The sequence below is a fragment of the Lepidothrix coronata genome, unplaced genomic scaffold (genome assembly GCF_001604755.1).
Source record: "Lepidothrix coronata isolate B3197 unplaced genomic scaffold, Lepidothrix_coronata-1.0 Scaffold160, whole genome shotgun sequence".
NCBI classification, from domain to species: domain Eukaryota; kingdom Metazoa; phylum Chordata; class Aves; order Passeriformes; family Pipridae; genus Lepidothrix; species Lepidothrix coronata.
Genome location: NW_016690340.1, coordinates 234,511 through 249,168, shown reverse-complemented (window position 1 = coordinate 249,168; position 14,658 = coordinate 234,511).

Here is a 14,658-nt window from a genome sequence, read left to right as displayed (position 1 = left end):
TGTCTGCTGTACATTGAGGTTTATGAGTCTAGGATGAAAAAGGCTGTGTGAACAATTATATTTTCAACATTTACCCAGCAGAGAAATAGTAGATTTCTTTTTGGAAGACTCAAAACAGCTTTTCCCACTACAATAAATGGGGGAAATACTGTGGTTCACGCAGAAATACACACAGTCATTTAGCTTCATTGTAGGAAGCAAATTTCCAAAGGAAAACTCAATGTTCACAGACAATGTTTTGAGCTGGAAGGGACACACAAGGATTATTGAGTCCAACTCATAAGTAAATGGCCCATATGGGGATACAAACCCATGACCTTGGTGTTATTAGCACCATCCTCCAACCGAGCTAATCTGTGACTCTGTGACCTTTATTGTAGGAAGCAAATTTCCAAAGGCAAACTCAATGTCCTCATGTCTCCAAACCTGCTGGTGTGCGCTGCTGGTTGAAAGTGTTCACTCTGCAGCAGATGCCTTTGATATGATTTATTCATTTGGGTGAATAAAAGAGCAGCCAACCCGACACCCGTGCAGGTCTGCGTTCATCTCTCATGTAAATAGCCCAACATATTCCCGTTATTAAAGCATCTATTTTACCCAGGTCATAAGAACAGATGGACAAAAAGCTCCAAAGGGCTGTTGCATCCAAGTTACTTCATTTGTCATGGGGATGTGCCCTGATTTCACCATGTGCTTCATTTGACCCGTGCAGTGTGTCAGTACAAATGAAGCTCTGGTCTTCCCTGCCCTGCAGAGGGGGATGTCTCAGGGGCAGGACCTCGTGATGTGCTGGCACTGCCACCAAGCAGTGGTTTGCAGCGAGGGCTCTGCACAGAGCAAGCCCTCATTAGTGTGATTGCATTTGTGGTCTCCACACTGCAGCAGAGACATTAGGTAAAAGCTGAAAGCCAGAGCCACGTGCAGTGCTTCCCAGCCTGGATCTGGCTGGCTGCAGGAGCAGCGCTGCGGGAATGCTCCCTTGGCCTCCCCGAGCATTAGCACAGACTTCCAGTGTCAGTTAAAAAATCAACAAAACGAGAAAAAGCAGCTGGTTTCTCTGGACCAAATGATACTTGACAGGAGCAGGTTGAAATTTCTCTGGAAGAGTGTTTGTCCTTTGGGAAATGCTATTTCGTAGGTGGCTTATGGAATTTAATGAGGTAGCATAGTGAATCTATGGAATGGGAATTGTCATAGCAGACTTTCTGGTTTAGTGTTGCATGGGGCTGTACTGTTGGAACAGACACTGTGCATGGAAACAGTGATTTTTAAAAAATGTTTTGGAGGGGTTGGAAAAAAGGATTTCAAGTAAAAGTTAAATTGCTCCACAACATCGTTTTAAAAAAGCATCATTTTAGGCTTATGCTGTTGTTTTTTTAGAGTACATTTTCATTTTGAAATTTGTTTCTATTTATATAATCTGACAAGCCTCCCAAAACAACAGTGAAATGTGAAAATGTTTTCCACGCACCCAAATTAAAACCCACAGATTTTATTTTGTGGGAAAACTCACAATTTTTTATTTTTTGTACCATGCTGAAAAGCAGAACTTCTGACAAAGTTAGGAGGGTGCTAATAACACCAGAGTTGTGGGCTGGATCCCTGTATGGGCCAGTCACTGAAGAGCTGGACTTGATGATCCTTGTGGGTCCCTTCCAACTCAGAATATTCTGTGATTCTGTGAATGTGGTATTAAAATCAACCCCATACAAGATTCAAAGAATTGCTGCACTGTTCGGTAATCCAGGAGAAAATGGAAATTCCTCTTCCATGACAGCTCTTACCCTGACCCTCTCAATGTCAAACCTTCACCTGCCTGTATCCCACGTGCAGTTCAGGCTGTAAAAAACACTGACAAATCCCTGGAATGAATTTCACTAAGTGCCTTTTGCAAAACATCTTGAGTAGGTGCAGTCGATCGATACCAAACTGCCTGAGCCTGAGAGCAGCTGAACACGGGAGGAAAGAAGCAATTCCTTAATAAGTTGCTCTTTGCCATCTCAGCCCAGGCTGAGAACTGGGACAAATGACAGCAAAGCATGATTTGCAGAGAAGAGCCCATCTGCCAGTAGCACTCACCTTCCTCAGCCTCAAGGTCACGTAGAGGGCAAAGTCAATAATCCACCAGCCTGGACCTCGCTGTGCTGCTCTGAACACAGAGAGGAACACTACACAATTAAGGACAGGTCTGTTAAAAGCCTTGAAAAGCAAGAAAAAGTCTTCAGGCACCCTGCAGCAGCCTGGGATACCCCTTCTATGGCATCCTTTGCCAAACAGCAGCTGAGGAGTTGCACAAAGAGCAACACTGAGGGCTGGAAGGGTGACCAAAGTCGACCTTCTCTACAAATCAGACGCGTAGCAGAGATATTCAGCCCCCACACTTCCTAAATCCACCCACCAGAGCTGTTCAAAATACATTTGTTACTAGTGGTGGGGAGCTCATTAGGTGAGGAAAAGGATCATCCCTTAGAGCTGGGGCCCGCAGCCTTCCAGGGAGAGGAATTCCAAGGAGAACAACTGCAGCCTCCCCTGCCTGCAGCTCCTTCTTCCCTTATCGCCACATCTCGAGTACTATGCAAATAACAATCGGGTATTGTTAGGCAAAAGAGATTTAATTGCAGCCTACACTCCCTGAGAGGGTAAGATCGGCTTTTCTCCAGATCTACTCTCCTGTCTTTATCTTTTCTTCTCCCTCTGTCAGCCTTTCCCTCTCTTCGAAGTTTCTCTTTTCTCCCTTTCGGCTCCCGGCCAGCAGCCAGTGACCAACCCAAAATGTATGAAAGAAGGGAGGGGTGTCCTTGTTACTTCCTTCCCCCCCCTACATTTTTGAATAGCCTTTAAATCCTTTGGAGTGTTTTGTCCCACAAAAAAGGATTAGCAGTAATTCCCCTGCCATCTCTTGCTTCCGACGCTCTGACAATTCATTCTCCTGAGATCCCCTAAACTCACCGCTGAATACATTAGCCAGAGGACACGGAGCGGGCTGGAGGAGACTGATCCCCCGTGTCCCCCCTCCCTACAGCCTGGTGATCCAGTTCAACACATCCACCCATCCACCACAGCCCCCTGGATCTGCACTTCTACTCCTCAGTAACCCAAAACAAACCCAAACTTGCCCGGAGCGGCCGCGCTGGGATGCTCGGGGTAGGCGAGCTCTCAACCGTGGCATTCACGAGGCAATGCCTGGAAGTTGCTCTCCTTTCCTTATCTAAGCAATGGATCAGGTGTAAGCCTGTGGCCCCACTCCTGCTCCGAGCTGGAATCTCTCCGTTTTCTTTTCCAAGCAGTGTGGTCTGTTGGGAAGGACACGCTACCACCGCTGCCTGGCTTTGGATGCTGCCGATCCCTCTTAGATGAAAAATGCTGCCTGCTATCCCTGCCCTGCCTCGTTTGCTCTGTTGGTAAATTGGGGTTCACAGCCTGCACCCTGTGATTTACTGAAGTGAAGCACTGAGACAGATGAAATCTAGATCAGAGCCTGTGAAAACAGCACTTTCTGTTCCTCAACTCCATTTCCCCCATCTTGGGAATTTTGAAATCCTCCTCTGCAGCTCTTCCCCGGGCCAGTAAACGTCCATCTGAAGTCAGATTCTCCCAACCCCTTTCCTGTCACTGGTCCTGCTTGTGGTCACATAAGTTTTACTTTCTTTAAGGGAAGTAAGGGCAGTGACAGTAGCAGAAAAAAAAAAAAAGAAAGAAAAAAAAAGAAAAAAAGGAGCAAACAAACAACAAAAAAAGAGCAGTATTTGGTCCCCAGAACCCTCTTTGCATTCTCTTGAGTAGTAAAGCCCTCCCTGCCCAGGTATTTCTTTCTGCCATCTCTCCTCTGATGCTGTAAGTATTAAAATAAGCTGTTAATAAAAAAAAAAACCACAAGCTTCCCCCTCACAACTCCTCCTGAGACTGTGGCCCACATCCTTCTGTCCTGCACAGAGTCAGCAAGTTTTGGTTCCTCATCTTGTGCCCCCTCCAGTGGCCCAGATCTTTCTCAGTGCTGAGCTGGGAAGCTCCACTCTGCTGGTTCCCCCACCTCTGCCCCACTGAGGGCAGGTGAGGGGCAAGATTCACCCCTCAGCCTCAGACATGATTTGTGTGAACTGTTTTTTTCCCAGCCTTGATGGAAATAAAAAATGTTTGCCTGCTGAAAAGTGCCCTGGATGGGAAACAACCCTTTGTTCTGGCTGGGGAGATGCTCACAGGGCTCCCCTGTGTGATGGGGAGGTGCTGAGGGCTCTGGAGGTGCCCTCTTGGCATCCTCAGGGCTGTGACAGGGAGAAGAGGATGACAAGAGGTTGGGACAGGAGCCTGAGCCAAATGTGGGGAGTTTCTTGCCCTCCTTGATAGCCATTTATCTTGGCAAAAAGGCATGTTTTATAAAGAGCATCATGAAAGCAAAGTATATCATGATTTCGGTGTGAGCAGACAGCCCTGAGATAGGAGCATCCCCTCGGATTTGCCTGCCGGAGGTTATTTACCTCGGGAAGCTGCTGAATAAAAGATACACAAATACAGCAGAAAGTAGTATTATTTGCTCTTTTCAAAGCATGATGGGAGGCAGAAAAACATTATAAGGGGTATCTCTGAGTCTTGCCAGCCTGGATTTGTCAGGGCAGAGTTTTCACGGAGCGCTCTCCGGGTGACCCAGTTTCTGAGACACAGGCACAGACACACACAGGCTCCTGCACACACACCCCGAGCCACAATCCACAACTTTAATAGCTGTGTGACATACAAAGGAGATTTTGATGCAAAGTGAAGCTGACAGAGAAGTGGAAGAAGTATCTGGTTTTTGCCTTTTTTTTTTTTTTCCCCATCCAGTTCCACACCAGGATTACAGTCAAGGTAGTTTCAACCTTCAGCAAGGACTGATGTTGCTGTGGGTTCTGCTTTTAATGACATTTAACAAGAAGCAGCAGCTCCGGGAGGGGGAACAAGGGGTTTTCTTTTCTTTTCAGGAGGAATTTACTTGGGCTGTCAGGATTAAAGGCATGAAGTGAATACGTATGGTGCTGCAAGGGGGGCTTAATGGCTTTGCCTGCAAAGGGGGCTTAATGGCTTTGCTGCTGGTAACCACAGCACAGCTCTGAGGCAGGGTTTGCCAGCCCTGCCAGGCATTCCATGAAACAGCTGTGTGGGTGGAAGAGTTCAGTGCAGGGTGTGCCACAGCAGCGTGGTCACGCTGGGGTGACTCTGTGCCATGGGTGGTTTTCTGGCTGTGTGGATGGTGTGGGTGACATGAGGGTATCACTATGTAGCAGTGATCTCTGCCTTGGAAAGCTCCCCCTCGAGGGTGAGGTGGCTGCTCCAGTCCAGCTCTTGGATGTCGCTTCTCTCACCATGATTTTAGCAGACTTTTCTACAGATCCTGCAGTGAGCAGGTTCTGAGCCTGGTGGGTTTGACAGGACCCCGGGGCAGGTGCAGGCTGGATTGATGCTCCAGGTTGAGTATCCATCTCTCTGGCTCAGTGCTGGCCTGGAATGGGTCCAGGCATCCCAAAGAGCTTCTAAATCATGCCAGATTGATTCTAGTTGGTTCCATGTCCTTAAAGCAAAATATAGAGACTAGTTGCCTTATTACTGCAGCAAAAGGCTAAAATTTAAACATCCTTGTCAAATCCAGAGCTTATTTTTAATAAAATTGTATCAATTTAATAATATCAGATATTATCAAATCAAGGAACTATATGTTGGAGAGGAAGGAACAGCAGGCAAAACAACCAGAGGAGATGAATGCTGGGCCAAAGTGCATCCCTTCTCGGGCTCTCCCAGGATTTGCTCATGGCAGTGAGAGTCCTTGGAGTGATGTTTTGGCTTGGACCTCCATTTAGAAAACACTTTTTAGCTGTGAATAAGCTGGTGATGCTTTGTGTCCCTCCAGGACAGTTATAAATGGCTGGATTCAAACATCCATGGAGAAATGGGGAAGGCAGCACTGAGTTACTGCAGCCCTAATCATGTGAGCTGGCAGAAGGCAGTGGGCTTAGTTCCGTAGAGATGGTGCCAGATAAAGAGGAAAATAAAACGAGAAGGTGTTATTGTCTGTGCTGTGTGGTGGTGATGCAATTCCCACCTGCACTTCAGTCGCCTGAACTTTAGCAGATGGTAGCTGTGTTTGCTGGACTGTGCTGGGAGACCTTGTCAGAAATCCCCCCACGTGTGGAGCCCTCCAGTCTGCTCTTTTGGAGAGAGCCAGATGCTGAGGCTCTGGCAGGGACCTTCTCCTCCCGGGGACTGACAGCTCGCTGTGAAGGGACCTGGCAGAAGGTGCTCAGCCTGTTCAGCAGGAGGGTCTGGTGAGAGACCCAGGCGGAGAAAACAAGCCCTGGGTTGTACCCCTTGAACAGGGTGGTGGCAACTTGCTGCAAGAGAAATTTGGTGAGCCTGGGGGGAAACCATTTGTCTGATGGCATGGGGAATTCTTCATAAGCCAAGATGAGGCTGTGGTGGGGAAGAGCCAGTGCTCAGTGGTGAGCACAGAGGCACGCCAGTAACTACACAACATCCAGTGGGTTGTGTGTGTCGGGGAAATACAACCTTGAGCTCCTGTTTCTCTGCCCAGCCCCTTCTTGGATGGGAAGCCCTCTTCCCCCACCCCTTTAGGTGAAGGGGAGAGCACCCACCATATCGGGGACCCTCTCCCCCATGGGACGAGCTGGCTGGGAGCTCAGAGCAGACACACCAGGCACCAAACAGGCTGCTCTCCCCTGGCTTGGTGTGATGGAGTGGTGATGGCTCTGTGCTCCGTGCCTGCTCTTTGCATCCCATATCCAAACACGGCGCAGGGAAGTGACAGCAATATGTGTCCCCCTGACACCGGGGGAACGCAGCGATATCGCTGTGAAAATGAGGTTCAACTCTGAACCCTTCCCTCTGCCAAGGAGCTATGATTAGAATCTCATCTCGCTCCCTCTTGCTCAGCACCTGCAGAAGAAAATCCCACCCAGCAGCACGGAACTATTTTTAAAGGCCTTTTTCTGACGGGCTGGGAGACGGGGCTGGTGAGAATCCTGCTGGTGCTGTGGAATTCTTTCAAACGCCCTTGCAGGAGAGGATGGAGCTAGACTTGGGGGACGTGGCTTGGAAAGAAAGGAAGTGGCAGAATTATTTTGCCAAGGCTGAAGCTTGTGCCAGCTCTTCGCCTTGGAAAGCTGCATTTCAGCATCTTCTATGTCTGTTTTTTGGGTTTTTTTAAGGTTTGCTGTACCTGAGTCAGTGAGATGCCTCCAGCTGTCAGAAACTTGCTGTGAGAGACTCTTGTGCTTTGAACAGAGGGGCACAGGGGTCCATGCCATGGGAAGCGTGGGCAGGAGCATGTCCCAGTGCTGGTTTGCTCTCCTCCCACCCAGGGCTGTGAGTCAGGGGGTTTATCTGCAGCTTCTGGGCACCCCAGAGTAAGAGCTGGGGAAAGCAAACAGGCAGAGAAGAGCGAGGGGCTGAAAGATCCATGAGCAGCAAATTTTGAGCTGCCAATGCCAAAATGGTTTATTCACCTACATTTTGTAGGTGAATAAATGTACCAAGAAGCCCCAGAAGTGAATGGGGATGGAGATGGACTGTAAGTGTTGAAGCAAAGCCCCACTTTCCTCTTGCTATGCTGCTCGTGGCTGGGGTTTGATGCTGTTCAAACATAATTTGCTCTCCCTCTCTGAATGGAAGCAGAGAAGTGTATTACATTTATCTTAATAAAACAAGTGCCTTTGCAAGCAGTGGAACAGAAGAAGCCTGGTTTTCTACAGTCATCTCCCATGTGGTTCTCTGGTGTCTGATAGAGTGGCTGAGCTCATATCACACCCTGGGAATGGGATGGAAAGTGGAAGGGCAATGGGAAGAAGTGCTCATTTGAGTATATCCTCCCTTATAAAGCCTGTTAGGACCTAATTCCTCTGAGATGTCTCTTCTTCCATCAAATGTGATTGCAGGCCAGCAGGTTCAGAAAGCTATTGTGCAGTGCCTGTAGGGCAGGAAACCCAATCTGGTAAGCCTTGTTTCCACAGAAAATTATGTCAAAAAATAAACAGAACTGACCTGAAATCCCTACAAATTACCTGTCATTACATCCCACAGAGTTTGACCCACATACCTGTGCTTTTCGTGCTGACATTTATCACCAAGGTTCTGGAGCTGTGATGGAGATTGGCACTAACCTGAGGAAAAGGTCCCACTTAGAATGTACCACGGACCATACAGTCTGCATATGGAGCTTGCAGCATTAAATAGATGTACCAGCCACAAAACCACTTCCCATTTTGTGTAATACAGGCCAACAGAGATTTGAAAAATGTTCCATTTCTGTATAGAAAGACTATTTTTAAAATTGAACAGTAAGTTAGTTCCTCTATTGACTTTCAATTTCCATCCTCTTACATTTCCATAGCAACTCTGACCATTTATGCATTTATCTTCATATTTAACTTTCCTCTCTCATATCATTTCAAGTGGACTCAAGTGCTGCAAAAGGGTTAAACCAGTCTTTCAAATATCTCCCTGTTTTTAAACAATTACTTGAAAATACACATACATATATATATATATATATATTAGGCTAAATTGACAAGTTTGTGGTTTAATGAAAACTGTCGCTGGAATATTTGCCCTGCAAAACCCTTCAGGGCAATGACAAGAACGAGTCACAGCCTCTCTCCTCTCACCTTGTCTTCTGTTATGACTGTGTTCAGAATTCTCCTATGGAATCTAAACTTGCAGCTGCTGTGGCTGTGCCAGTCACAGGCTGGGTATTGGGTAAGCTCAGGCTTTGGCAATTCGGGCTTTTCTCCTTTTTTTCGAGTGTTTGCATGTCTGTTTGGGAGCAGTCAGGAAGCAGGAGTGCTTCACAGATTTCCTGCTTCTGGGCTTGGGGCAGAGATGTGAGTTCACCATCTACAGAGCATGGATAGAGTTCCCACCAACATTCTGGAGGGGTTTTGGTGGGAATATACTAACCTCTTTTGGGACTTTGCTGTCCAGGAGAGCAGTAAGACAAGTGGGTGGCCTTGGGCACCATGGGGAGCTCCATGCCTGATACTAAGGGCATAGTTGGCTGAGCTCCTTGGACAGCAGATTAGTCTTGAAGTCTTGGGTAAAATGCCTGCTTGGGGCACCGGGAGTAAAGCTTTCAGGTCAGTAATCCTTTTTAAGTTCACACTTGTAATTTCCTCTCTGTAGTTTCATAGTGATTTTAGCTGCAAACTCTTGTGGATTTTGGTCCTGTAAACCTCTTGACTTTCAGTTTTCATTGTCAATCCTGCTTCTCCTTTAATGCCTTCCCACCCCTCCTCTGTCAGGTTGATTATTCTTACACAGGAAGGATGTCCCCTGTCCCCATGAAAACAACAGATGGCTTAATTGCAGCACGGAGAAATATGGGACACACTTCCCTGGAGTGCTGGTGACGTGTTCCAGGAGATCACAGGGGTGAACTCCCTGCTTTGGGTCAGCTTCTGCACCAGGGCTGTGTTCACCTTGGGCTCTGATAGCCCCCAGAGCCTCTGCAGCAAGGACCTGACGAACTGACCAAGGTGCTTAAGTGCCAAAGGCATTTTGAAATTTTTATTTTAATGGGCCTGAGAGTCCAGATCTCATTGACTTTCAAATCGACTGTGCAGATCAATGCACAACACCCTGACAAGGCAAGGTGCTTTCCTACAGAACGTCCTCCTGTGCACCAGCCAGTCCACTCTTACATTGCTCCAGCAGCTTGGGATTCAGGTCTAGTTTTCTCCTGCTGGGGGATTTCTGATTTTCCTAGAGCCAGACCTTCAGGTTGTTTTGTGCAATGATGTAAATAAGCAACTGGTGGAACTTGTGAAGTTATTTAAGTGCCTAATTCCCACTGAAACCTGCTTTGATGCACCTGAAAATCCTATTAAAGCACTTGCCTGCACCTTTAAGCACCTAAACATCATTGAAAATGCATTCTTTGATCACTTAGGGATGGAAGGGCAGAGTGTTTCCAGAGGATTTGTGCCTCTAACTCACTTGCTGCTCCCAAAAGAAATCTCTGGTTTTGTCCGCATTGTGCCAGCGTCCCATGTCACCTTCCCCTTTCATTCCATCACTTGTGTTGTTCCTTGGTGAAGGACTCTAAATAATTCCTCCCCCTGCCTTACTGTTGACACCTTCCTGAGTATTTGCAGGCCGTTATTAAATCACCCCTTTACTCATCCTTTATCTGAGCTGTACATAATTAGTTCCTTTAATCTTTCTTCATAGGTCAATCCTTCTAAACCCTTAATCATCTTTATCTCCTTTTCCTGGAGCCCCTCCAATTTGCTGACAATTTTTTTTTTTTTAATTTTTCTTTTTGCATCAAGAAACAGCAAAACCCCCAAGTTCCAAGAGCTTTTCAGGCTGACTGAGGGTGGTGTGGGGCTGGGGGGTTCCCTGTGGGGTTGTCCCTGTCTGCTTCTGGCCCACCCTGGTGAACAAAGCTGGGGTTGGAAGGGATCAAACCAACCCTGTCTCATCCCTGGAAGTGTTCAAAGCCAGGTTGGATGAGACTTGGAGCAACCTGCTCTAGTGGAAGGTGTCCCTGCCCATGGCAAGGGGGTGGAATGAAATGATCCTTAAGGCCCCTTCCAACCTAAACCATTGTATGATCTCCTGGTAACAAGAATTTGGCTCTGCTAACAAGGCCTGGCTCTTCACACCCTGTTCTTTGCCATGACAAATCTGCTCCCTTTGGGGGACAAAAAGAGGAGTAAGATTCCCAGGTGTCTCAAGTTCACTGTCCCAGCACAGAAGTTGAGCTGCTGCGAAGCACAACTGATGTTGGATGAATCCACCTCCTCCTCCTAAGGGTGCTCAAGGCTGGCAGGTTGGAGCTTTGCAAGGGGGTCCAGGAATGAGTGTCTTGGCAGCTTGGGAATGGACTGGAGGTACTGGACTGTGGGGATGTGGGAAGGCAAGGACCACCACTGACAGCTGGTAGGACAGAAAGACTCTTCTATTGCTTGCCCTGGTGCCAGACACAGAGGAGAGGTGATTCCTCAAGCACTTCACTGAAAGGAGCTCTTTTACCACCTTTTATGTCACTACAGACGAGTTTATCAGCCCTGCTCTCCTGACAGCACTTAGCAATGCAGATGAGCTCCAAGTCTGGCACCTCTATCCATGTGGGCCACCCCACCAGGCTGTTTCCCTTGGCTGTCAGTCCCATACCCCTGTGACTTTCCACCTGTGTGAGCTCTGATCTACCTCCTGCTACCAGGGAATGATGCTGCTGGGTTCCCACCCCTGGAACTGCATCCCAAACACTGACATGCTGTGCCAGCTCCTGCCCAGCTCCATATTCCTGCCCAGAATAGCACAGCCTGTTTCACTTTGCTCGTGAAAATACTATTTCTGTGCTTCGCATTTTTTTTTAAAGTTTTTTATTTAAATTATATTTGTTCTGTGCCAACAGGATGGGGGAAGTGAAGCACCATGGAAGGGATGGAAGGAAGAGTCCTGGTCCCCAGCCTGGCAACAGTCCCAGCCCTTCCTGTCTGGAAGCACAGGACAAGGGCCCCAAAAAGAACAGGCTTCCTGGGGGAACAGAGGGGATCCATGACCACTTGGAGTCTCTTTAGGCAGTGCTTTGCCTGGCTGTCTCATCCAAAACAAACACTTGCCATTCCTCACTGGGAAGCACAGCTTCTTCCTCCTGAGCAGCCACAGCAGGCTGCTGCCTATCACATACTTTGCTGAAAAGCAAAGGCCACCTTCATCTTCTCTCCTTTTATTAATCATAATTTGCCTCTGGATTGAACTGCTCGCAAAACAAACTAAAGTCATGAGAGGGTGGTAGAAAGTTTCAGCTCAAACCTGTTTTGTGGCACTCCTAAAACACTGGAAGCCTAAGCCTGTTCCTAACTGGGAGCTGTGAGTGACCATGACCAGCCCTGGGGAACAGTCCCCCAGGTTTCTGTGTTCCCTGGTGCAAGAGAGCACTGACAGAACCACAACCACAACTGAGAGATAGGATAAAACCTGCATCCCGAGGTTTCTTTCACTCTGCAACGACTTTGCTTTCCCTTTTTCCACCTATCCCAGCAAAACCTTGCAAATGGGGCATGATAACCATCCTGAGTCCTCAGAGGATGGCTGAAGTCAGACCTGGTCTGGCACATCACAAGCAAGGTGGAATCTGGCTGGCTCAGTAAAAATAAACCATTTTCATGCTGTGCTGTGCACAAGGGGTTTCCAGTGACCGTGATGGGCTCCAGTTATGGTGTGATAGTGTGAGGAAAGGATGAGGCTGTGACTCTTGTGGAAGTGGGCAGGTGGGGTTAAACAGAAACTATCCCTTCAATGTGCCCAGAGGTGTCCACTTGTGCAGAACAAGGATGGAAAGCTGCATGTTTATGCAAGTGCACCAGGAGATTGTGAGGGAGCTGCTGACAGGGAACTTTTTGCTTGTCAGGGATGTGAAATACTCAATCAATGCAGCAAGTGTCACCCTCAGCCTAAGCAATGGCTGGGGGCAATGTCACCTTAGAGAGGAGATGAGAAGTAGTTGTGGTATTGCCATCCCTTTCTTGTGCCCCTCCCAAAGTTACCAACACAGTCTGAAGTCCTCAGGGAGCTCATCATTCCTGTCTCCCTGGTACCAGCAGCAGGCAGGCAAGCCCAGTGATGCCTCTGGTGCCCTGCATCACTGGGGAGTTCTGAGCCCATTCCCTAAAGCTGAACAAGGCTGGTAAAAGGAAGACTTCCAGACCATTTCCAGTCTGGGAGCCTTGGAGGGGATCAGGAGGATCAGATGCAGATGTGCTGCCTGGTGTGTCAGAGAATCCCAGAATGGTTTGTGTTGGAAGGGATCTTCAAGATCATGTAGTTCCACCCCCTGCCTTGGGCAGAGTCACCTTCCACTGGACCAGGCTGCTTAACTCTCCATCCAACCCAGCCTTGAACACTTCCAGGGAAGTGTCCTGCACACACACACACACACACACATGCAGGGGAAGCACACACTAATTGCCCCAAGCACAGTGGAGACACTCCTTGCTCACATGCTCTTCCAGGAGCCCTGCTGTGTCCTCTCCCTGTTCCTGAAGCAAGGGGAGGTGAGGACTGCCTGTGTCATACCATTGCGGTGGCTTTTATGGAGCCCCATCCATCCATCTCCTGCTGCTTGGAATTGCTACAACCATTTCTAGCCCCCTCTGAGCTCTAATGTTTCCAGATGGGACTATTAGGCTCCCTAGGAGTGCAACTGTAAATATGTGCTGAAATGCCACCCGAGCTCTGCAGTGCAGGAGCATTGCTGCCACCAGCTCTGCCACCAGCTCTGCCACCAGCTCTGCCACCAGCTCTGCCTGGCTCTGCTCAGCTCTGCAGTCCCCAGAGGGGCTCTGGCTCTCTGAGGGCTCCAAATCAGCAGCACTTTGCAGCAGCTCTGTTATCAAATCTTGCACTCCATAGAATCATAGAATGGTTTGGGTTGGAAGGGACCTTAAGCATCATTTTGTTCCACCCCCCTGCCATGGGCAAGGACACCTTCCACTATCCCAGGTTGCTCCAAGCCCTGTCCAACCTGGCCTTGGACACTTCCAGGGATGGGGCAGCCGCAGCTTCTCTGGGCAACCTGTGCCAGGGCCTCACCACCCTCCCAGGGAGGGATTTTTTCCTGATATTTATCTAAACCTGCCCTGTGTCAGTTTGAAGCCACTCCCCCTCGTGCTGTCACTCTCCCGAGTGATGTTACAAACAGCAAGAAAAATAACGAAGTGGATGCAATTATGGCATGGCTGGAGCAGGATGGTGCCATCCTGTCTCAAGTGGGCATGGTCACCTTACTGGACTGTTTTGGGATTGCATGCCTATGAGTCCTTGGAATTTGGGAATGTCTTCTGTAACGTGAACACCCTCCACCACTGAGAGCAGCCTAATTTTTAGCAGAACCTTCGCCATAGTGGGAATAACAACCTTATCAGTGTCTTTTTTTCTGTCAATAAAAGTGCCACCATTGTGCCCTTCCCGAGGTGCTTTATCTGCACGTTTCCCTTCCGGGGAGGAGCATAGCTGTGTTTCTTCTTACACCTCAAATGGATTCTGGTGGCATTGCCAGCGCTGGATTTCCAGAGGCAGCTTGCAGAAAGTGAACGTGCTGTTTGTCCAGCACAGCAGCCCTGCCGGTAACTGGTGTCCATGCCCCTGAGCGAGGAAACGCTGTGGTTTCCCTTCTCCCCGTGCAATGACTGCCTGTTGCAAAAGCTTTCTTAGAAAGGGTGAATTTCCAGACTCAACTCGGCTGCAAAACTCCCTGTGATTTCGAATCCAAATACTGTGTCGCCAGCGTTTTAAGGAACTCAGCAGGGAGAGCAGCAGCAGATGCCTCACTCTGGGAGCCGGGTCTCGGGAAGCATTCAAACTACCTAGTTATGGTTCACTCGGGGTGCTGTTCCACAGGGCTCCTCTGACGCTCCTCCCTCTCCTCCCGACATCGCGGCGCAGAGTGTGGTGGCTGTGACCTTCTCTTGACATGCTGATGAGGGATTCTCCCGAGCTGGGAATGCAGCAAACACTTCCCAACAGAACACATGCTGGTTCCCAAATTGTTGCTGTCTCAAGGCACTTTAAATACCTGTGTCCATCCCTCCAGGAGAGGGAAAGGGACATGGCTTTTAGGTAGAAGGCACCAGGGCACTTGTTATAGGATCTTCTTTATTAAAAGGGGAA